The 25725-nt window shown below is 40.1% G+C and overlaps 1 protein-coding gene across 1 annotated transcript in view; it reads right to left on the bottom strand.

Moving 5' to 3' along the window:
- The window catches only part of LOC139461030 (hydroxysteroid 11-beta-dehydrogenase 1-like protein), a 136786-nt gene extending 113544 nt beyond the window's left edge, over nt 1–23242 (bottom strand). The window contains exon 1 of the mRNA XM_071242521.1: nt 23191–23242. The gene's annotated coding sequence lies outside the window, so the exon portion shown is untranslated. The remainder of the gene's footprint in view (nt 1–23190) is intronic.
- Between the last annotated feature and the right edge of the window lie 2483 nt (nt 23243–25725).

Below are 25725 nucleotides of genomic sequence, written 5' to 3'. Positions count from 1 at the left end.
TATGGAAACTCTTGTGGCGGGAATGAGGCTGTGGAAGTAAATCGCTTACAAATTGGCGTCGTCGGCACGATTTTTTTGATCGGCACTTTGTTTGTGGAGAGTTTTGCTGTTTGTCAGTAACACTAGTATCTAGTTAGTTAGGTATTTTAGTTAATTTAGTTAGTTGGTGTGACTTGGCACAGTTAGTTCATCCGTGTGTACAGATTCACGGTAAGCCATTATCATTTTTGCGTTACCTTTTTACTAACTTTATTTAAGGCACCACATCAATTTCAGTAATTTTCTTAAGCTTTAAGTGATAATTATGTCTGCTAGGTAATTCTAGGTCTGTATGTTAGTATTTGTTAGTTATTAGTTTATCAGAGTTAGGTTAGTTTGTAGTTTAGTAGTATTTGATTGTTTAGTTTAGTAGTAGGTACGTCATCATGAGTCTTTAGAAGGAACAGGTAACTTTTGTTAAAGAGTCCGTTGAGAAAACTCTTACATCTACTCCAGTGTCTTCCACTCCTGGGGGTAGGTCTACTCCGTCTGAGGGTGTTTTGCATACTCTGTCTGGTCGTGGTAGAGGATTTAATCTAGTAGGTGATAGGGAGGTAGGAAGCATTAGGAATATGGACAGTTTTGATTCTTTTCCTGCGGATGTGACTTTGCTTCCTGAAGTTTTCACTGGTGAGAAACTAGAAGAGTGGCCAGATTGGATTCGAACGTTTGAGATGTATGCACAACTCAATAGTTGGAATAATAGGCACATGGCTAGTATGATAGGAGTCCGTTTGGGAGGTAGGGCTAGGAAAATTTATTTTGATTTGTCCGATGTGACTCGTACTAGTTATAGGTTTGTGGTTCAATCCTTGACTAGCAAGTTTCGACCTAAAGGTACTCAGGCTTTAGGACTGGTGGAATATCAGACGCGTGTCAGGCGTTCGGGAGAGAATTATCTCGATTTTGCTGTGGTACTTCGTCGACTTTGTGAGGTAGCTTTTCCTCATGTTGATTCGTTAGCTAGACAGGCTTTGTGCATTAGTGAGGTGGAACATCAGGATTTGAGATTGAAAATGAGACATCAGAATTTTAGGACTTTGGATGATGCTGTAGCATTTGCCTTAGAATGGGAAGCGATAGAGTTAGCCAATTCGTGTAGCTGTAGTTTGGTACAGGCTTCTATGGAGGTACAGAAAGGGTCAACGGATGGTAAGTCTTTGGAAGATATAGTGAAGGGATTGAGTGATCAACTGGGTCAGCTTAATTAGGCAGAGTTGTCGGCCATGAAGAACTGCAAGAGTGTTGACAGTTCAGGCAAGCAGTGTTCATTCTGTGGTATTTCAGGACATTTACAGGAACTTTGTTATCGCCGTACTGGTGCATGTTTCAAGTGTGGGCAGACAGGCATTTAGCTAAAAAGTGTGAGGTGACTAGGTCTTCAGGGGCGAAGGGTTCTAACGATTCTACCGGTTTCCCAAACTAGGAGAGGCTGGCAATGAGGCCCAATTGTCAGCTGAGAAATTTGAGCATAGTGATACTGTATTTAGTGGTGTCAATTCAGGGTCAGAACCGATTTTGGTATGTCCTCAGTACTTTGTATCTGGGCGTGTGCAAGGTGTCCTTACTCAGATGATGACTGACAATGGAGGTGGAATTAGTTTGATTAGTGAGAAGTTATGGCAGAGGTTACCATCTAGGCCTACTCTAAAACCTTTTCATGCTAATCTGACTGGATTGGGTGATGGACGTTAAGTTCATTTGGGGATTGTGCAGTTACCTTTAGTGCTTGGAAAGAACAAGTTGACATGTTATTTTGCTGTTGTTCAGAACTTACCTTATGATGCTTTTCTGGGAGCTGAATTTTACAAGAGATATGAGGTCACTCTTGATATGCATTAGAACAGAATGGGCTTTGCAGCCGGTAGTAGTGTGCCTATGCAAGAGGTTGATAAAGTGGTTCAGTTGGGAGTTGTTGTCCCACAAACAGTGGTGGTCCCAGCAGGTCATGAAATGATTTTCTTTTCCCAGTTAAATGGTGATTATGAAGGTGAGGGTTACATTAAAGGACAGTCTAGTTTTGAAAACACTTCAAGGATTATGGTGGCTCGAGTGGCAGTAGAGCCTGTGAATAACATGGTTCCTATTAGAGTGGTTAACCCCACTTCTTTGAATGTGTCTATCAACAAGGGTACTCAGATAGGAGTTTTTAGTGAGATGGTTCATAATTGTCCAGCTGAAAGTTATCCCAGTTCGGGTACGCCAAATTTTGATAAGTGTAGGATGGGAGATTTGACTGTGGATCAGAAGCAAAAGTTGGATATGTTGTTAGCTTCTTATTCAGAAGTGTTTTCAGCAGGTTCACATGATTGAGGTAGGACTAACAAGGTACAGCATGAGATTCGTACGGGAGATACTAGGCCAATTAAGCAAGCTCCTAGGAGATTGCCCATTCATAAGCAGCCGGAAGTTAGGAAGTTGATTGACAATATGGAGCATGATTGTATTATACGGGATTCACAGTCCCTTTGGGCTTCCCCTATAGTACTAGTTGGCAAACCTGATGGGTCTACGAGAGTTTGTATTGACTTTAGAAAGATGAATGATGCCTCGATTAAGGATGCCTATCCGTTACAACGTATTGATGACTCTTTGGAACAATTAGCTGGTTCTTCTTGGTTTTCGTCTCTGGATTTAGCTTCGGGATATTGGCAGGTCGAAATGCACCCTAGAGATAAACAGAAAACAGCTTTTGCAACACTAGGAGGTCTGTATGAATTTAATGTTATGCCGTTTGGGTTGTGTAATGCCCCAGGAACTTTCCAGAGGCTGATGGATTGTGTATTGGCTGGCTTGCAGTGGAAAATCTGTTTGGTGTACATTGATGACATCATTATCTACTCCAAGACTTTTGAAGATCATTCAGATCACTTATCTCAAGTGCTAGAAAGACTACAAGAGAGTGGGTTGAAGGTGAAACCTGATAAGTGCACGTTTTGCGCTACAGAGGTGTCTTATTTGGGGCATAGTGTCTAGTGAGGGCGTAGCGCCAAATCCAAAGAAGGTGGAGTCAGTACAGAATTGGCCTGTTCCTAGTACAGTTTCTGAGGTTAGAAGTTTTCTCGGTTTGGCAACTTATAAGTTCATCAAAGATTTTTCCAGTGTGGCTAAACCTTAAACGAGGTTGACTGAAAAGGGAGTAAAATTCGAATGGTCTGAGGCTTGTCAGAGTGCTTTTGAATTGTTGAAAAGTTTGTTGGTTTCTGCTCCCATTTTGGCATATCCTGATTTTGAGAAACCTTTCATTTTAGACACTGATGCCAGTGGAGTTGGTCTGGGCTTTGTGTTAAGTCAAGAAAAGGAAGGGAAAGAACGTGTCATACCATATGGGAGTCGAACTTTGTCTAGACCTGAAAGAAATTATTGTGTTACCAGGAGAGAATTGTTAGCCGTTGTGACAGGTGTGACTCATTTCAAACATTTTCTTATGGGCAAGAAGTTTCTTATCAGGATCGATCATGGCTCATTAACCTGGTTGATGAGGTTTAAGGAACCCCAGGGACAAGTAGCTTGGTGGTTGGAGGTTTTATCAGAGTATGATTTTGAGATCAAACATAGACCTGGAGAGAAGCATGGAAATGCTGATGCATTGTCCCGTACACCTTGTCGACAGTGCAATAGAGTTGAAATTCTAGCAATGTCCATTCAATCTCCGTTAGAACAAGCACAACGAAGTGATTTGAGTAGCTTATATAAGGCCGTGGATCAACAAGATAAGTCTCTGGTACAACGCCCGTTTACAAAATTTGTCAGTGTATTAATGCAGCAATGGGATTCCTTAGCTATTGTGGAAGGGGTTTTGGTGAGGAAGTTGGATGGTTCTAGTGTTAACCAGAGTGTTGTTCCACCTAGTATGGTTAAGGAGATTTTGCACGGAGTTCATGAGGCCGTAGCTGGAGGTGGACATCTAGGTAAAAGAGAAAGTCTGTCGAAGGTCAAGGTCTGATACTATTGGCCTGGTTGGCGTAAAGATGTAGAGGTTTGGGTAAAATCATGTTCTGGTTGTGCAAAAAGAAAATCCCCTATCCCTCGTGGAAAGGCCAGGTTGCATAGGTTTACGGCAGGTTATCCTTTTCAGAGAGTGGCAATGGATATTTCAGGGCCCTGGCCTGTTACTACAAATGGAAATAGGTATATTTTGGTGGTACAGGACTATTTTACCAAGTGGGTGGAAGCTTATGCCATCCCCAGTCAGGAGGCGGAAATGGTGGCCAAGAAATTTGTGGATGAATTTGTATGTCGGTTTGGTATGCCAGTCTCGTTACACTCTGATCAGGGTGCCAATTTTGAGTCTAAAGTTTTTCAGCCTGTTTGTGCAGAATTAGGCATTAAGAAGACCAGGACCACGCCGTACCATCCTATGAGTGATGGGTTGGTAGAGAGATTCAATAGGACTTTGTCGGGTATGTTAAGCCAATATGTTCAGGACTCTCAGAGGGATTGGGATGTACATCTTCCCAAAGTGCTTATGTCGTTCAGATGTGCGGAACAGGATTCCACAGTGTTTTCACCTAACTATCTGGTTTTTGGTCGGGAACTAATCTACCTGTAGATATTGTCAGCGGTTCACCTGGACAGGAGTCAGTTGAGTTACCTCGTTATGTGAGACACATGAAACAGGGTTTTGAGGATGCTTTTAGGGTAGTAGAGGAAAATTTGGAAGCCAGTCACCAAAAACAAAAGATACAGTATGACAGACGTACCACCCAAGGTGACCTACAAGTGGGTGATATGGTTTGGTTGCATTACCCTAGAGTCAAGCGAGGCCGAACTCATAAGTTGACCCGACCTTGGGTAGGGCCTTAAGAGGTTACTAAAAAGATAAATCCTGTTGTTGTACGAGTGAGGGGTAAGATGAATGGACTTATTAGGTGAGAAGTAGTACATGTGAACCGGTTGAAAAAACTAGCGTCGGATTCTAGGGTAGAGGAGGTTTTGGCTAGCACTAGTGGTTCTGAGCTAGAGGATGATGGGGTTACCCCTGTGGTAAATACTGTAGACAACGAGAAGACGGGTTCGGTTTCTTCGCAGGGAAATAGGCCGGCGTTAGGTTACTATGTCAGGCCTAGGAAAGATGAACGTTCTGGAACTATTTTGTCTGCAGTAAGGAGTTCTGTTGATGGGGGTAGTGCACAAGGTGTTGGTTCCAGCCGGAATGGTGTTACTGGGTTCGAAACTTTGTTTGGACAAAGTGGTAACACTAGTTCGTTTAGTGGGTTTCGAGATGCCATTTTTTCGCCTGCATCATCTTCTTCGCTGAGTCACTTGAGTAGCAATGTGTCAGGAGTTCCCGCAGTGTCTGATACTGGTTATGTAACCAGAGCTGGTCGGCAAGTTTGTGCCAACCCAAGGTTTGCGGATTATGTATCATAGTTTTATGGGTATCTTAGTCATGATCTTTTTTTTATGGCTAATTACTGTAAACAGGGATTTTTTTGCGAACGTTTTATTATTGGGAGTTTTGCGAATGCGACTCAATCGCAAAAATTAAAACGCAAAAATAAGTATAAATAATACATACATACTTTATTCATTGCAACACGTCATCAAATGTTGAAATCATCAACCAAAACCACAAGTTACTCAATAAGTTAAAAACACAAATAAATGCAGAATGGTCACACAATACATCACAAATGACAGTGTAAACAGACCAATTAGTGTCACTGTTACCCCTTGCAATCCCTTCTAGTCAGCTTTCCAGCCAACTCAGATTAACTAGCTTCTGAGAGAAGCTGTCTGTTGTTTGGTAATCGAGGGGTCATCTCAACACGGCAACTCGCAAACATATCTCGTCGCAGTATTGTCTTTGGTGTGGTATTCGCAATATTTTAACGGCGCAGAAATAAAGCTGTTTACAGTAAATAGATTTGTGCACTTGGACATATGAATCTGACATTCCATGAGTTTGTGGAGGGGGACACCTTTCGTGTGGAAGAAGGGACACCTTGTGAATGTGAAAGTGTGATTGTTATGTGAGAGGGAATGTCAACTCATGTGCAAAGTATGCTGGTTAAATTTTGTTGCCCTGTGTTTGGATTTACTCTGTATTTATAAGTTTGTATGCATTTTTGAGTTTTTGATATGTTGCTCTGGGTTTAATGTTTTGCTAGAGTTCTGATATGTTCTGAGACGTTCTGATATGTTCTGAGACCTTCTGAGATGTTCTGATATGTTTTGATATGTTTTAATATGTTTTGATACGTTCTCCTGTGTTTTATTCAAGCACTATTGTTTGCTCGATTTTGCTTGTTCAAAACTCTGCTTGCTTGGTACTTGGTTGCTTGAAATTCCGCAGCTCGAGAATTCAGTTTGTTCGAGTATGTTGGCTCGAAATCCTGTTTGTTTAATATTCGGTGTGCTCGAGATTTCAAGTGCTCGTTTTTGTTGTAAGCTAGAGTTAAGGTAGGTATATTTTTTATTTTATTTTAGTAGTAGAAATGTTTATATAAATTAGGGATAGGGTTACTTAGCAGACGCATTCTTTGGTGCCTTCTTTCTCAATATATATATTTCTGAAAATTTCATATCAATGTCACTTTAAATTTCTATATTGCTAAAATCTTTATTGTAACCAGTTCCGTGCCCGGAGCCCGCAACTCAATTTTTTTTGTGTTTTTTTTTTTTTGTTCCACATTACTGTACTGCATGTTGATTTTGGTTTGAGTGGACTGTGGCTTGGTGTCAGAAGTGATTTTAGAATAATGTGTGTGTAATATATCTACACCTATGTATTTATAAGTGAATCGGTATGGTCTGTATGGCAAAGACTGTCCCCATGCTGAGGATTGCGGAAGAGGTTCTTTCTGACCAGCACGTGGGTGGATGCCCGGAGGCTGTCCTTTGTCCATGGAGTGGGGGTGATGTAACGGAAGTTTACACACTACACTCGCCACAACCGGAACAGGAAGTTACCTTGGTTCATACGGGTGTTTTTAACATCCAGGTTTTTGGAAAGGGATACTTAAGCTCGTGCGTGCCGCGCGAGCGGCAGTCAGCGTCTGGCGCCGGGGACAGGCTTGCCGGAATCTGTGCACACGTGTTCGGTATGGTAAGATAATTGTATTATTAGTAGTTTGTTCTTTTTATTTGCCCAGTCACATCATTCTTTTTTTTTTCTGTGTAGGTTATCATGTTTGTTATAATGGGACAGATTTAGCACGTAGCTTAAGAATATTTTCTGCTGGAATTTGTGTGCCAGTATTGGTTAGGCTAAAGAGCTTGTTCAAAACTTTGGACCCGGTGTGTCAACCGAGTGTGTTAGATATGTTCGCGGACTGTGACTTCTTAAAGCATTTAACGCCTCCGTGTCTATCGTTCGATATTAGTATTTCTATTGGTTTGTAACCAATTGCGTTTGAATTTGTAACACATGTATACCGGTCGATGAATACTTCCATTGGTTTGTAACCAGTTTGTGTCCGAACCTGAACCGCCTGTATACTGGTCGGTAATATTTCCATTGGTTTGTAACCAGTTGTGTATGAACATGTAACGCATGTATACTGGTCGATAATACTTCCATTAGTTTGTAACCAGTTGTGTACGAATTTGTAACACATGTATACTGGTCGAACAATACTTCCATTGGTTTGTAACCAATTGTGTATGAACATGTAACACATGTATACTGGTCGGTAATATTTCCATTGGTTTGTAACCAGTTGTGTATGAACATGTAACACATGTATACTGGGCGGTAATATTTCCATTGCTTTGTAACCAATTGTGTATGAACATGTAACACATGTATACTGGGCGGTAATATTTCCATTGCTTTGTAACCAATTGTGTATGATCATGTAACACATGTATACTGGGCGGTAATATTTCCATTGCTTTGTAACCAATTGTGTATGAACATGTAACACATGTATACTGGGCGGTAATATTTCCATTGGTTTGTAACCAGTTGTGTATGAACATGTAACACATGTATACTGGTCGGAAATACTTCCATTGGTTTGTAACCAGTTGTGTGTGAACTTGAACCGCCTGTATACTGGTCGAAAATACTTCCATTGGTTTGTAACCAATTGTGTATGAACATGTAACACATGTATACTGGTCGGTAATACTTCCATTGGTTTGTAACCAGATTGTGTATGAATATGTAACACATGTATACTGGTCCATAATATTTCCATTGGTTTGTAACCAGTTGTGTCTCAATTTGTAACGCATGTATACTGGTTGATAATACTTCCATTGGTTTGTAACCAGTTGTGTATAAACTTGAAACACCTGTATACTGGTCTGTAATATTTCCATTGGTTTGTAACCAGTTGTGTATATAGAGGATTAACCACTGTGTTCGGTTGTTACCGAAAAATCTACACACGAGTGATTAATCTGTCACGATTAGAACGAGGCTTTGCCGAGTTCTAATTGTGACAGATTAATCACGAGTGTGTAGATTTTTCGGTAACAACCGAACACAGTGGTTAATCCTTTTTCTCCCATAACAATATGCCATAAAAAGTCGAGCTCGTAGTTGAAGATTTCCCGTGTTTAGTAACCACTCGGGATTCCCCCCAGCCTCGTTTTCGAATATGCTCAGTAAGACAACTGTAACAGGTAAAAAGGTTCTAGCGAAGACAACTCACACGAAGAGTCCGTGACAGGCAAGCCACTTGTTAGCATTCGTGTTATGTTTTTTTGTTAACTATTAAAAGCTGATGGGGGTAACGTTTTGAGAATTAGTAATGTGATTTGATATTTGTTAATGGTTTTGGATTTCTCGGCCCATAACTTTATTTGCATTCGTCTCGCCGTGACTATCATTTTCAATGCGCAACACTAAATAGGCCCACCTTTTTAGTGTATGTAAATACGTTATTCGTTTATTTGTTCGCTAGAAACAAATGTTATAAACCCAATTAAGAGGAAATTAAAGATTGTCTTATATATTGTGAACTATTGTTAACGAAAAACAAGTGCCCAAAGGAACTGTCAGCAGGATTGATCAGGCAAGATTTTATAATATTACCAACTCAGGCAACTGATCAGCTGATTACGTCTTCTCAAATCCTTCAATGGATTGTAAATTGTTTGGACGAATTTACCTCTTTAAAACTAGTTTTACAGTGAATAATTTAATGTGTAAAATGATGAATATTTCTTGTCATCTTTTTAACAATTTTTTTTGTTCCTGAACATTGTGAGCCCATGTGCTTTTATGATATAAAGAAAAACCCTTTTCAGTTGACAGTTTTTCTTTTGAACATAATATTTAACATCATGACACCAAATGTTACTAAATAAGTCATCTAATTTCCCCATATTTGTGAATGACAAGACACAATGTGAATTTGACAAGCACAATAATTTTTTGTGTGTGAAACATAAATACATAGGATAGTATGTAAACAATAAATTATCATTTCAGTAGTTCCACAAATATTTGCATTTTAATACCCTTGTAATTTTACATTGTAATTTTACTGCAACAGTTACCTCCAAACTTTATTCTTTTGTTATTTTATCAGATTAGAATTAAGACTTACTGATAAGGTAGTTTAGAATTAACATGTTCCTAACATTCTTTTTATCTTCATGAAAACAAGACTTAATAATAAATATGTATTTGAGTGACCTGTTCATATGTGATTTTTTTTGGGCAAAAAGTATTTAAATTAAAATTAGACATTCCTAATGCATTTCTAAAGAAGTGGGTTTTTTCAGTAATCATGGTAAATAATAAATCTTTGGTTTAAAGAATATACTTGAGACAAACCTCAATACTCTGTATTGTCTGTAAATTCTGAAAATAATTGACTGTGATATTGAGTTTCTACCTAAAACTTATAATAAGAAATTAATTTTGAGATTATATCATCCTATCTAAAATACACAATATATTTTAAGATGCATAAATGTACATCATTGTTGAAAAAAAAGAATATTGCTTTTGAAAAAAATAACTATAAAAGGTTGATTGGTGCCCACCATCTTTATCTTCATCATTTTGTCTGCTCCCTATAATAAATCAAAATAGTTAAGAAAAAATATAAATACATATATTACTTTCTGGAGTTTATTTAGATTTAGGTATGACTTAATATATTCAAGTTTTAACGGGGTAATGTTGTTTTTTCATAATGAGTTTCTTAATTGTCCTGAGATGGTATGTTTAAATAATTGAAGTCTTAATGTTTAAAAAATACCAAATAATTATAGGCCAAAATACATTAATTATATTGATCTTGGTAAACTCCACCTGTTGAAAGGGGAAACAACTGCTGTGGTTGCAAAACATCTTGGTCGTGAGATGTACGGTCCGTCCAGCAAAGATTGATCGTTTCCTGCATTAAAATTGAGTATTGCTCTAGATCCAAATTATCTGAGTGTTTATTTTCTTAAAATATGAAATTTAAGTCTCGATTAATTTAATAGATCTATGAAATATGTTTTTGATCGGTCGGCTCTAGATCAAAACTTTGTTGGAACGTGACATTTCTTATGTGGTTGACAGTTGTTGTTTTTTAAAAATACCAAACAATATGGTTTGTTTCACTATTTCATCCGTATTTTTACATGAATTAATTAACTGTTTCATGAGCTTTGTTATTAGCCTTGAAAACGCCCAGTAAAGAATGTACTGGAGTTGCTCCCCTGGTCCCGTAATATCGATGCGGTATCTCGCTTCGATTACCGTCTTCTCATTCTGCAACTGAATCTGGTACATTGGGAAGCCGAAATTCTCTGATATATCTCCATATATCATACCCCTTCTTCCCCAACAAACTTTCCTTCGGTCATCAACTTTCGGCAATGGAAACATTGTCACTACGGTAATGTTTTGCCTGCTGGGGATTTCCTGTACTAGACGACCTCGGGTATCCCCGATCCGAAAATAGTGCCGTCAATTATTTTTAGCCAGCCAATCAAAACACGATGACACATCTCTCCACTCTCAGGCAGCCAATCAGATTAGGCGAAAAAAAATAAACCACTGCGAATAAACCACTGCTGGCGATGGAAGATCAAGCCCTGTTATGGGAGAAGAACATGTAACACATGTATACTGGGCGGTAATATTTCCATTGCTTTGTAACCAATTGTGTATGAACATGTAACACATGTATACTGGGCGGTAATATTTCCATTGCTTTGTAACCAATTGTGTATGATCATGTAACACATGTATACTGGGCGGTAATATTTCCATTGCTTTGTAACCAATTGTGTATGAACATGTAACACATGTATACTGGGCGGTAATATTTCCATTGGTTTGTAACCAGTTGTGTATGAACATGTAACACATGTATACTGGTCGGAAATACTTCCATTGGTTTGTAACCAGTTGTGTGTGAACTTGAACCGCCTGTATACTGGTCGAAAATACTTCCATTGGTTTGTAACCAATTGTGTATGAACATGTAACACATGTATACTGGTCGGTAATACTTCCATTGGTTTGTAACCAGATTGTGTATGAACATGTAACACATGTATACTGGTCCATAATATTTCCAGTGGTTTGTAACCAGTTGTGTCTCAATTTGTAACGCATGTATACTGGTTGATAATACTTCCATTGGTTTGTAACCAGTTGTGTATGAACTTGAACCACCTGTATACTGGTCGATAATACTTTCATTGGTTTGTATTTAGTGGAGTCTGAATTAGAAACTCATGTATATCATTTGCAAATACTTGAAAATTGTAATAAATCAGTATGTGGAATAATTTTGTAGTTTGTCCCTTGTTTAGGATTTAAGCATTACTCTCTCACTCAGAGTGACACCCAAACTGGGAGAACCTCTTGTTTGAATTTTTGTAAGCGTAACAAGAGTTTATGCAAACTCTTGAGGCGGGAATGAGGCTGTGGAAGTATATCGCTTACAACTGGCCCAGTCTGTAGAATACGAACATGGTGTCATTCATTCACTTAGGAATGTCAATGTTGTGGGCAGGAGACTGGCCCAGTCTGTAGAATACGAACATGGTGTCACTCATTCACTTAGGAATGTCAATGTTGTGGGCAGGAGACTGGCCAAGTCTGTAGAATACGAACATGGTGTCACTCATACACTTAGGAATGTCTGTGTTGTGGGCAGGAGACTGGCCTGGTCTGTAGGATACGAACATGGTGTCACTCATACACTTAGGAATGTCAGTGTTGTGGGGAGGAGACTGGCCTGGTCTGTAGAATACGAACATGGTGTCACTCATACACTTAGGAATGTCAGTGTTGTGGGCAGGAGACTGGCCTGGTCTGTAGAATACGAACATGGTGTCACTCATACACTTAGGAATGTCAATGTTGGGGCAGGAGACTGGCCTGGTCTGTAGAATACGAACATGGTGTCACTCATACACTTAGGAATGTCAATGTTGTGGGCAGGAGACTGGCCTGGTCTGTAGAATACTAAAAGCCTGATGTCTCAGTGGGCAATTCATCTGTGATGTCACAGTGGGTAATTCATCTGTGATGTCACAGTGGGCAATTCATCTGTGATGTCACAGAGGGCATTTCATCTGTGATGTCACAGTGGGCTATTCATCTGTGATGTCACAGTGGGCAATTCGTCTGTGATGTCACAATGGGCTCTTCATTTGTGACGTCACAGTGGGCAATTCATCTATGATGTCACAGACGGCTCTTCATTTGTGATGTCACAGTGGGCAATTCATCTATGATGTCACAGAGGGCTATTCATCTGTGATGTCACAGTGGGATTACTCATCTGTGATGTCACAGTGGGCCATTCATCTGTGATGTCAAAGTGGGCAATCAATACCCTATACTGATGCTGATCATTGCCATCAATGCCATATCCCGATGCTGATCATTGCCATCAATGCCATAAACTGATGCTGACCATTGCCATCAATGCCATCGATGCCATATACTAATGCTGATCATTGCCATCAATGCCAGATACTGATGCTTATCATTGCCATCAATACCATACACTGATGCTGACCATTGCCATCAATGCCATCAATGCCATATACTGATGCTGATCATTGCCATCAATGCCATCAATGCTATATACTGATGCTGATCTTTGCCATCAATGCTGTATACGGATGCTGATCATTGCCATCAATGTCATATACTGATGCTGAACATTGCTGTCATTGCCATAAACTGATGCTGATCATTGCCATCAATGCCATATACTGATGCTGATCATTGCCATCAATGCCATAAACTGATGCTGATCATTGCCATCAATGCCATATGCTGATCATATTGCCATGAATATTTATTCTGATCATCATCGTCCAACATACATACTGATACTGATTGTATTATGTGTTGCAATATGTACTGATATCAGATAGTTGCATGATGAAGAAGACCAATGAAGACGTGTGGTCACGATAAAACATTGTTCTATCATGATATTTGAATATGTGTTTGAATCTTGATGACGTCGTATATTAGATGACATTATTTTGAGAGGGGACTTGTTCCCCATAGATGAAACTGTGCAATGCACATAAACTCGATGGCCGTACATTCGCATCCAAAAGTAGGAGAGATATGACAATCGGTATTGGCAGAAAAGGTACAGGTTATAGATGTGAGGATTGTGAGAATATGTAGGAAATACCCACCTGCCTAAGTCCGATTCTATTGAGGGAGTTATCATTATTTAAATACGGGTAAATATTTTTAAAGCTTGTACATTTAATTATCATCCTTAAAGAGGCTGTACATGATGATTAAAGAGGCTGTACATGTTGATGATATCTCATATAAGAAATAAAATGTTTATAGATGTACAATAAATCCCTGCAGAGGGACTAATTCACTCGGGGGCTATGCCCCCCATGTTTTTTTCTCCCTGCATTGTTTATCACCCTCTCATTGTGTATTTCTTAAATAAAGTAAGGGCAGTAACTGACTCTTTCCCTTGTAGAACCTTGCAACACTGATTTTGAAGTTACAGCCAGTCAATACTGATTGAGAAATTCCTGATAACTGTTGAATAATTAAGATATCACTTTCAAAGCATTTGTGATAGAGGAATCTCCTTCTTTTGGAATGACTCTTTTGCTCAGCAGTAGTGAAAGTAGGGATTGATTCAAGAGTGTATTTCTCTCATTATAATGGAGAATCTATAACACCCATGGTTGGTACCTGTGTTTCACAATAAGGTTTCAAATTAGAAATACATGTAATCCTATTTTGTCTTTTGAGTAATGAAATACAATATCGCCTCAGAAAGTTCATGGTTGTACCTACTTGGAAGACTTTAATTGAATCAGCCTGCCATTTATCAGCATTAGTATAAGTGGCTGGGTGTTAGGAGTTGCTGAGTGTTATGAGTGCACACAGACATTGATGCAGTGCCAACCAGCCGCTGCTTTGAGTAAGAGTCCAGCCATTAGCATATTACAGCAGACTCATGTACTAGACTCACTCTACTAGAACACACAGCCTGCAGCAAATAACCACCATCGTCAATATTGAAAACATCATATAATAAAACGACTCAAATAATTCATCAGCATGCCTGTGGCATGTACATGTCTTTCTAATTAGCTGAAATTAAAGATGATGGAATTACAAAATTGAAAGAATAAGAAAAAGTCAATGAACTTTATTGAATCCTCACATTCCCCTAAATGAACCTAAAACTGTAAATAAAATTTTAAGCTACAACATACATAATTATATATTTTCAGGTTTTATTAGAAACGTTATGAAAAATATTACTTCAGATTAACTGAAAATATGTTCACAATTATTAAATAAAGCATATTTATATATGGCATTGATGGCAATGATCAGCATCAGTATAGGGCATTGATTGCAATATCATCAGCATAAGTATATGGAATTGATGACATTGATGGCAATGATCAGTATCCTTATATGGCAATAATGGCAATTATCAACATCAGTATATGTCTTTGATTGCAATATGATCAGCATACGTATATTGCATTGGTGGCAATATGATCAGCATCAGTATACGGCATTGATAGCAATAATCAGCATCAGTATATGGCATTGATGGCAATATTATCAGCATCAATATATGGCATTGATGGCAATGATCAGCATCAGTACATGGCACTGATGGCAATATGATCAGCATCAGTATATGGCATTGATGACATTGATGGCAATATGATCAGCATCAGTATATATGGCATTGATGGCAATGATGGCATTGATGGCAATATGATCAGCATCAGTATATGGCATTGATGGCAATGATCAGCATCAGTATATGGCAATGATGGCAATATCATCAGCATCCTGATATGGCAATGATGGCAATCGTTAGCATCAGTATATGGCAATAATGGCAATGATCAGCTCAGTATATGGCAATGATGGCAATGATCAGCATCAGTTTATGGCATTGATGGCAATGGTCAGCATCAGTATATGACATTGATGGCAATATGATCAGCATCAGTATATGGCATTGATGGCAATGATCAGTATCAGTATATGGCATTGATGGCAATATGATCAGCATCAGTATATGGAATTGATGACATTGATGGCAATATGATCAGCATCAGTATATGGCATTGATGGCAATGATGGCATGGGTGGCAATATGATCAGCATCCGGATATGGCATTGATTGCAATATGTGAGCATCAGTATATGGCATTGGTGGCAATATGATCAGCATCAGTATATGGCAATGATGCCAATGGTTAGCATCAGTATATGACATTGATGGCAATATGATCAGCATCAGTATATGGCCTCTATGGCAATGGTAAGCATCAGTATATGGCGTTGATGGCAATGGTTAGCATCAGTATATGGCATTGATCGCAATGATCAGCATCAGTATATGGCATTGATGACATTGATGGCAATGATCAGCATCCGTATATGGCAATGATGGCAATGATCAACATAAGTATATGGCATTGACTGCAATATAATCAGCATCAGTATATGGCATTGATGGCAATGATCAGCATCCGTATATGGCATTGATGGCAATGATCTGCATCAGTATATGGCATTGATGGCAATGATCAGCATCAGTACATGGCATTGATGGCAATATGATCAGCATCAGTATATGGCAATGATGGCAATGATCAGCATCGGGATAGGGCATTGATGGCAATATGATCAGCATCAGTATAAGGCATTGATGGCAATGATCACCATCAGTATATGGCTTTGATGGCAATGATCAGCATCAGTATATGGCGTTGATGGCAATGATCAGCATCAGTATATGGCATTGATAGCAATGATGAACATCAGTATATGGCATTGATGGCAATGGTTAGCATCAGTATATGGCATTGATGGCAATGATCAACATCAGTATATGACATTGATGGCAATGATCAGCATCCGTATATGGTAATGATGGCAATGATCAACATCAGTATATGGCATTGATTGCAATATGATCAGCATCGGTATGTGGCATTGATGGCAATGATCAGCATCAGTATATGGCAATGATGACAATGATAAGCATCAGTATAGGCATTGATAGCAATATGAACAGCATCAGTATATGGCAATGATGGCAAAGTTAGCATCAGTATATGGCATTGATGGCAATATGATCAGCATTAGTATATGGCAATGATGGCAATGATCAGCATCAGTATATGGCATTGATGGCAATGATCAGCATCAGTATATGGCATTGATGGCAATGGTTAGCATCAATATATGGCATTGATGGCAATGATCAGCAACAGTATATGGCATTGATTGCAATATCATCAGCATCAGTATATGGCATTGGTGGCAATATGATCAGCATCAGTATATGGCAATGATGGCAATGGTTAGCATCAGTATATGGCATTGATGGCAATGATCAGCATCAGTATATGGCAATAATGGCAATGATCAGCATCAGCATGTGGCATTGATGGCAATATGATCAGCATCAGTATATGGCAATGATGACAATGATCAGCATCAGTATAGGCATTGATGGCAATATGAACAGCATCAGTATATGGCAATGATGGCAATGGTTAGCATCAGTATATGGCATTGATGGCAATATGATCAGCATTAGTATATGGCAATGATGGCAATGATCAGCATCAGTATATGGCATTGATGGCAATGATCAGCATCAGTATATGGCATTGATGGCAATGGTTAGCATCAATATATGGCATTGATGGCAATGATCAGCAACAGTATATGGCATTGATTGCAATATGATCAGCATCAGTATATGGCATTGGTGGCAATATGATCAGCATCAGTATATGGCAATGATGGCAATGGTTAGCATCAGTATATGGCATTGATGGCAATGATCAGCATCAGTATATGGCAATAATGGCAATGATCAGCATCAGCATGTGGCATTGATTGCAATATGATCAGCATCAGTATATGGCAATGATGACAATGATCAGCATCAGTATAGGCATTGATGGCAATATGAACAGCATCAGTATATGGCAATGATGGCAATGGTTAGCATCAGTATATGGCATTGATGGCAATATGATCAGCATTAGTATATGGCAATGATGGCAATGATCAGCATCAGTATATGGCATTGATGGCAATGATCAGCATCAGTATATGGCATTGATGGCAATGGTTAGCATCAATATATGGCATTGATGGCAATGATCAGCAACAGTATATGGCATTGATTGCAATATGATCAGCATCAGTATATGGCATTGGTGGCAATATGATCAGCATCAGTATATGGCAATGATGGCAATGGTTAGCATCAGTATATGGCATTGATGGCAATGATCAGCATCAGTATATGGCAATAATGGCAATGATCAGCATCAGCATGTGGCATTGATTGCAATATGATCAGCATCAGTATATGGCATTGATGGCAATGGTAAGCATCAGTATATGGCATTGATGGCAATGATCAGTATGTGGCAATGATGGCAATGATCAGCATCAAATATATGGCATTGATGGCAATATGATTAGCATCAGTGTATGGCATTGATGGCAATATGATCAGCATCAGTTTTTGGCATTGATGGCAAAGATCAGAATCAGTATATGGCATTGATGGCAATGGTTAGCATCAGTATATGGCATTGATGGCAATGATCAGTATCAGTTTATGGCATTGATGGCAATGATCAGCATCAGTATATGGCATTGATGGCAATGATCAACGTCGGTATATGGCAATGATGGCAATATGATCAGCATCAGTATATGGCATTGATGGCAATGATCAGCATCAGTATATGGCAATGATGGCATCAAGGCCGCTCCCAGTCAGAATTATGGAACATCAAACCTCAATACAGACGAAAGACTCTGCCATCTCTGACCATGTTCAAGCCCATCTAGGCCATCAAGCAGAAATTATATCAACTACAAGATCAGGAAACTCCTAGAAGCCATCTACATGAAAAGATTCCAACCAGCCATGAACAAATGAAATCAAAGTTACTACATCCCACAGCCTGCCATGAGCTCATCACTAAACAGTCTGTATGTCATTCCGATTGTCCATTACATTCATATACATCTCAACCCTTCTCATCTTCATACTTGCTTCCTATCAACTTGTCCATATCAATCACTGTATTGTGTATCATGACTTATTAATCCTATTTCTTCTAACATGTAAATAAAGCAGGCTTTATACTTCAATCTTATCTGTTGTGTTAACATCAATCTACCATCATTCATATATTTTTCAAGATATATCATATTCAAGATATTTTTTTAAGTTAAAAAAACCAAAGCATAACTGTTAATCTAAATGACATCATTAAATCTGAATTCCATTGCAGTGTCACATCTCCTACTTCAGCGACTTCACCCTTTTGCTTTTTCAAACCACATTGAGATTGTACACATCTTCACTTTCTGCTCACTAGGTCTTAAAGATTTTCACCAATTTTATAATTATATTTTTCTCTCTCCATGTTCTAGAAATCTGAATAATATTGAGCTGATATACATTATATTAATGCTTTAGCTTCCTAAGACTTGTGATGTTTGAGGAGAAGATTCTTAAAGAGATGTGATTTCAGTGCCAATAAAGCCAGACATCTTCATACACTTTCAGGCTGACAGAGAATGGATGACACACCATGCCAGGGTCTAAGTTGGACCTTTCATCTGGAGTGAGCTACCGCCCAATATTGGTTCCCAGGACAGAGTTATTGCCATAAATATGACAGCAGAATAAAGTGTCCATTCGCGTACACAATGTTAAACTCCTAAGGATTAACTATAGGCTGTAGGATCCAGTGTGTCACTGAATAAAGACCACTCATTGGTGTGTTCATTGCCCTGAAACCAAAGAGCTGTCGGCTGTCATCAATGTTTAATGCTCATATTAACACCTCCAGGATAAACTCTCCAGCCCTGTGTTAAAGGTATCATCAGATTACAGTGCCAGGTTACTCTCTTACACAGTCAAACCTCACTACTACAGACTCTGCTACTACAGACAGACACCACTAGTGTGGACACTGCTACTACAGCCAGATACCACTAGTGTGGACCCTACTACTACAGACAGACACCAGTAGTGTGGACCCTGCTACTACAGACAGACACCACTAGTGTGGACCCTGCTACTACAGACAGACACCACTAGTGTGGACCCTGCTACTACAGACAGACACCACCAGTATGGACCCTGCTACTACAGCCAGATACCACTAGTGTGGACTTTGCTACTACAGACAGACACCACTAGTGTGGACCCTGCTACTACAGACAGACACCACCAGTATGGACCCTACTACTACAGACAGACACCACTAGTGTGGACCCTGCTACTACAGACAGACACCACTAGTGTGGACCCTGCTACTACAGCCAGACACCACTAGTGTGGACACTGCTACTACAGCCAGATACCACTAGTATGGACCCTGCTACTACAGCCAGATACCACTAGTGTGGACACTGCTACTACAGCCAGATACCACTAGTATGGACCCTGCTACTACAGCCAGATACCACTAGTGTGGACCCTGCTACTACAGCCAGACACCACTAGTGTGGACCCTGCTACTACAGACAGATACCACTAGTGTGGACCCTGCTACTACAGCCAGACACCACTAGTGTGGACCCTGCTACTACAGCCAGATACCACTAGTGTGGACCCTGCTACTACAGCCAGACACCACTAGTGTGGACACTGCTACTACAGCCAGACACCACTAGTATGGACCCTGCTACTACAGCCAGATACCACTAGTATGGACCCTGCTACTACAGCCAGATACCACTAGTGTGGACCCTGCTACTACAGCCAGACACCACTAGTATGGACCCTGCTACTACAGCCAGATACCACTAGTTTGGACCCTGCTACTACAGCCAGACACCACTAGTATGGACCCTGCTACTACAGACAGATACCACTAGTGTGGACCCTGCTACTACAGCCAGACACCACTAGTATGGACCCTGCTACTACAGCCAGACACCACTAGTATGGACCCTGCTACTACAGACAGATACCACTAGTGTGGACCCTGCTACTACAGCCAGACACCACTAGTATGGACCCTGCTACTACAGCCAGACACCACTAGTGTGGACACTGCTACTACAGCCAGATACCACTAGTATGGACCCTGCTACTACAGACAGACACCACTAGTGTGGACCCTGCTACTACAGCCAGACACCACTAGTATGGACCCTGCTACTACAGCCAGACACCACTAGTATGGACCCTGCTACTACAGACAGATACCACTAGTGTGGACCCTGCTACTACAGACAGATACCACTAGTATGGACCCTGCTACTACAGCCAGACACCACTAGTATGGACCCTGCTACTACAGTCAGACATCACTAGTGTGGACCCTGCTACTACATAGTATGGCCTCAGGCCACAAAAGATCACATGCTGCTTAAAATCATACATTTTAAACTGATTCAGAGTTTGTTTTGCCCTCTAAACCAAAAGTTTCAGATATACATTAATAAATTTTTTTCTTTATTTCATTTGAAATGTTTGGTGTCTCAAGGGACTTGTGAGGGTCATGTCCTGCAGCTTTAAGCTCTGGATTCATTTTGTTGATTGGCAGCCCACCTCTTAGATTGTCTAGGTTGGTTGTGACACCTTTCCTTATTCACTGCCAACACTTTATCCCCACATTAAATACACAGTTTTTTTAATCAATGTCACAGATCAATAGGTGTGCAGGAGGCCCTGTCCGGCTCCTCTCACTACGTGTAAGTTGTATCATCTTCCAGAGTCCCAAGCCTATATTGGTATCATGGTATAACATTTATACTAATCTTACACACATCTTATAATAATTAGATCTACATCAAGTGCTTTTATGAGTTATCATGGTGTAATATTAATACATCATTTCATATAATTATAGTTTAGCAAGTAATAATTATCATCAGGTAAAATGCATATATAAAATATCAGTAGTTTCCGTTATAGCTTTTTAGATAGTTGCTAGCCTAAGGTAATGGGAGCAATCTAGACATTCTAGACATACTATTCAATAAAACAAGTGTTACGTCTACATAGTTAATTGATTTGAAGCTTTTAGATAAATGCTAGCCTAAGGTGTCAAGATCCCACCAAAGGATATGTCTACATAGTCTTATAGATTACCTTACTTTGGATTATAGATTACCTGGAACTATTTTATTTAAGTATATCTGTCATCACCTACCGGGGTATATTAGAATAACATTACTTCAATTAAGACTCATTAAGGATTAGCCCCAATACAAGCTCGTCTATAGTGCTTTAAGGATTAGCCCCCATACAAGCTCGTCTATAGGGCATTAAGGATTAGCCCCCACACAAGCTCATCTATAGTGACACCATAATCTCTTTCAAAGCATCCAGTAAATATGTCAACAAGATTAGTGCCAGTCCAACAGGATTAACAGGGTTTAGTATTCCTCTCTGTCTAGCCATCCATTTAGCTTAGGACACAACCAATCGTGTATTAACCAATCACATTCCTTTTTATTGTTCAATTTTTTGTTAAATACATACTGTAGACAAGTTTTGGGCAGAAAAGGGGTTTGACTCTCTTACCAAGCAGACCTCTCTCCCACAGCCCAGAGTGTGTACCGACTCTCTGTGGCACCCTTAGTTATTTTCTAAGTATATTGTAAATTGTTAATTGTTCTTGTAAATAAAATTGTGATTAGTCTCCTGTGACTCTGGCTCTTTGCTGACTAATTCCCCAAGAAAACCAGCACGTCATTTGGAAGGTATTGTTCACCCAGAACAGTTCCATGTTACTGGGATCAACAGTCATATTTCCCGTCCCTAATGACATGAGGATAAATGCTGCAGGATAAATGTCCACAAAATTATTTTCTCCAAGGACATGAGAGAAGCAGATATTTGTTTCCTGCATATATATTCATCTCTAAAGGTAATTTTCAACAGCATGACTATTATACCATTTTTAACATACACAATAGCTAAGACAGTCACATTATCTGCCGAATTACGTACAAATCTGATATTCAGACGTAATCAAGCTAAACTGAATGTGCTTTTAGAACCGTCACCTGAGTGAGGACATGGTCAATTTATTGACAGTGGAGTCCCCTGGTGAGGGCTCATTCACACACTGCATCCATGCAGGGAATCAAACCCGAGCCAGCCATCAGGCTATCCACCCGCCACCTGCATGTAATATGGTATTTATTTGACAAAAAGACACATATTTTCAAAATTCTTACAGTAAATAGGCAAATGATTATGGGTTTTTTATATGGGCTGAGAATAAATACTGATTGTCGAAGTCTGGTGGTAATACTAATTGTAGCAAAATGTTTGTCCTTTCTGTGAATCATCATCTTTGTGATAGAAAGTTATTTCATATTACTACAAGTCTGGTTTAATAAGCCAATCAAATAAAGTATATAAAACATGCAACAATTGTAACTACTTAAGTTTTGGTAAGGATGGTAATAATTCCAGCATCACTCTTGGTTTTATGTCATTATCCGTGCAGTTGAAGCCTGCCATGGATGCGGCCTCTCTGTCCTCGCCTGTACGTGTACAGGGAAGTGGGCAGGGCCGGTGTCCAAACATTGAATATCAAACAGACACCGAGAGCCGGGGTCAAAGTGCACTCACGATGACTATCTGCTCTGATTGTCAGCCGAAACATACCCAAAAATTATGTCACTTGCAAACTTACAAAGGATTTGCTTTGCAACTATCTTTCCATAACTGGTCATAAAACGGAACTTACCTCTTCTGACAAGGCTGCTGGACGACTTTATAGCTGCTATGCCAAGACTCGCATGCATGTGTATGACTAGGACAGATAGCCTGTTAGCTCGAGCTGTGGGAAGGCTGACGGTCCGTCGGCGGTCATGTGATAACACTGTTGTGGTTATATCACCACTCACCGGTCGGTCGCCCGCGCCACGAAGATTCCCTGCCATGAAAGTCCGCGGCCTGGTGTGTGTGTGTTGGGGGGGGGGGGGGGGGAACAGTTCCTCTCTATGACGAATGTATTACCATAATGTTGAAACATTTTGCTTTCCAAAGTTGGTAAAGTTATCCGCAGCTGTGAAACAACGATTATGGATCCATGTATCTATATATTTACCTGGAAGATGCTAAGCCAAAACCCCTTCCCGAAACCACCAACAGGTTGTACGTAGAATACCTTACATCACATCTGTCACATATGCATATGCTTAAAACATATTCAATACTGCATTTCATGTACAGAAGACGATGCAGCAACTGGATTATATTCTGTATATATAATTGATCACCGTTCATCAATTTTTAACCCAAGCTAACAAAAAGGAATAATTTGTTGGGCAACGGCGCCCGTCAGTGATTTCTATTGCTAATAAAATGCATTTTCAAGTTTCCCACGACAAATAAATACGACTCGGTTATCTATAAAATGAACATGTAAATCTTTTCCGTTTATATTGTCCCTTTTGTTGTTTAACGCCGCACTCAGCAATATTCCAGCTCTGTGACGACTGTGTGTATATAATCGAATCTTGACCAGGCAATTCAGTGATTGACATCATGAGCATCGATCTACGCATTTGAGATACGATGACATGCATCAACCAAGTCGGCAAGCCTTATCACCCGATCCCGTTAGTCGCGTTGCTGAAGACCTATGATATAAAGAGCCTGCTCATGCAGGTAATGGTTTTCATACAACACTCAACTGCTACAACCCGGCACACAGTTATATAGCAGTCAACAGCTACAACCCAGCACACAGTTATATAGCAGTCAACTGCTACAACCCGGCACACAGTTATATAGCAGTCAACTGCTACAACCCGGCACACAGTTATATAGCAGTCAACTGCTACAACCCAGCACACAGTTATATAGCAGTCAACTGCTACAACCCAGCACACAGTTATATAGCAGTCAACTGCTACAACCCAGCACACAGTTATATAGCAGTCAACTGCTACAACCCAGCACACAGTTATATAGCAGTCAACTGCTACAACCCAGCACACAGTTATATAGCAGTCAACTGCTACAACCCAGCACACAGTTATATAGCAGTCAACTGCTACAACCCAGCACACAGTTATATAGCAGTCAACAGCTCCAACCCAGCACACAGTTATATAGCAGTCAACTGCTACAACCCGGCACACAGTTATATAGCAGTCAACTGCTACAACCCAGCACACAGTTATATAGCAGTCAACTGCTACAACCCAGCACACAGTTATATAGCAGTCAACTGCTACAACCCGGCACACAGTTATATAGCAGTCAACTGCTACAACCCGGCACACAGTTATATAGCAGTCAACTGCTACAACCCGGCACACAGTTATATAGCAGTCAACTGCTACAACCCGGCACACAGTTATATAGCAGTCAACTGCTACAACCCGGCACACAGTTATATAGCAGTCAACTGCTACAACCCGGCACACAGTTATATAGCAGTCAACTGCTACAACCCGGCACACAGTTATATAGCAGTCAACTGCTACAACCCGGCACACAGTTATATAGCAGTCAACTGCTACAACCCAGCACACAGTTATATAGCAGTCAACTGCTACAACCCAGCACACAGTTATATAGCAGTCAACTGCTACAACCCAGCACACAGTTATATAGCAGTCAACTGCTACAACCCGGCACACAGTTATATAGCAATCAACTGCTACAACCCGGCACACAGTTATATAGCAGTCAACTGCTACAACCCAGCACACAGTTATATAGCAGTCAACTGCTACAACCCAGCACACAGTTATATAGCAGTCAACTGCTACAACCCAGCACACAGTTATATAGCAGTCAACAGCTCCAACCCGGCACACAGTTATATAGCAGTCAACAGCTCCAACCCGGCACACAGTTATATAGCAGTCAACTGCTACAACCTAGCACACAGTTATATAGCAGTCAACAGCTACAACCCGGCACACAGTTACATAGCAGTCAACTGCTACAACCCAGCACACAGTTATATAGCAGTCAACTGCTCCAACCTGGCACACAGTTACATAGCAGTCAACTGCTACAACCCGGCACACAGTTATATAGCAGTCAACTGCTACAACCCAGCACACAGTTATATAGCAGTCAACTGCTACAACCCAGCACACAGTTATATAGCAGTCAACTGCTACAGCCCGGCACACAGTTATATAGCAGTCAACTGCTACAACCCAGCACACAGTTATATAGCAGTCAACAGCTTTAACCCACCACTCTGTAACACACAAGTCAACAGCTACAACCCACCACTCTGTAACACACAAGTCAA

The sequence above is a fragment of the Haliotis cracherodii genome, unplaced genomic scaffold (genome assembly GCF_022045235.1).
Source record: "Haliotis cracherodii isolate W230 unplaced genomic scaffold, xgHalCrac1.p SCAF_14, whole genome shotgun sequence".
Classification (NCBI taxonomy): Eukaryota; Metazoa; Mollusca; class Gastropoda; order Lepetellida; family Haliotidae; genus Haliotis; species Haliotis cracherodii.
The sequence above is the reverse complement of the archived record's forward strand: the minus strand, read 5'-3'. Positions and strand labels throughout refer to the sequence as shown.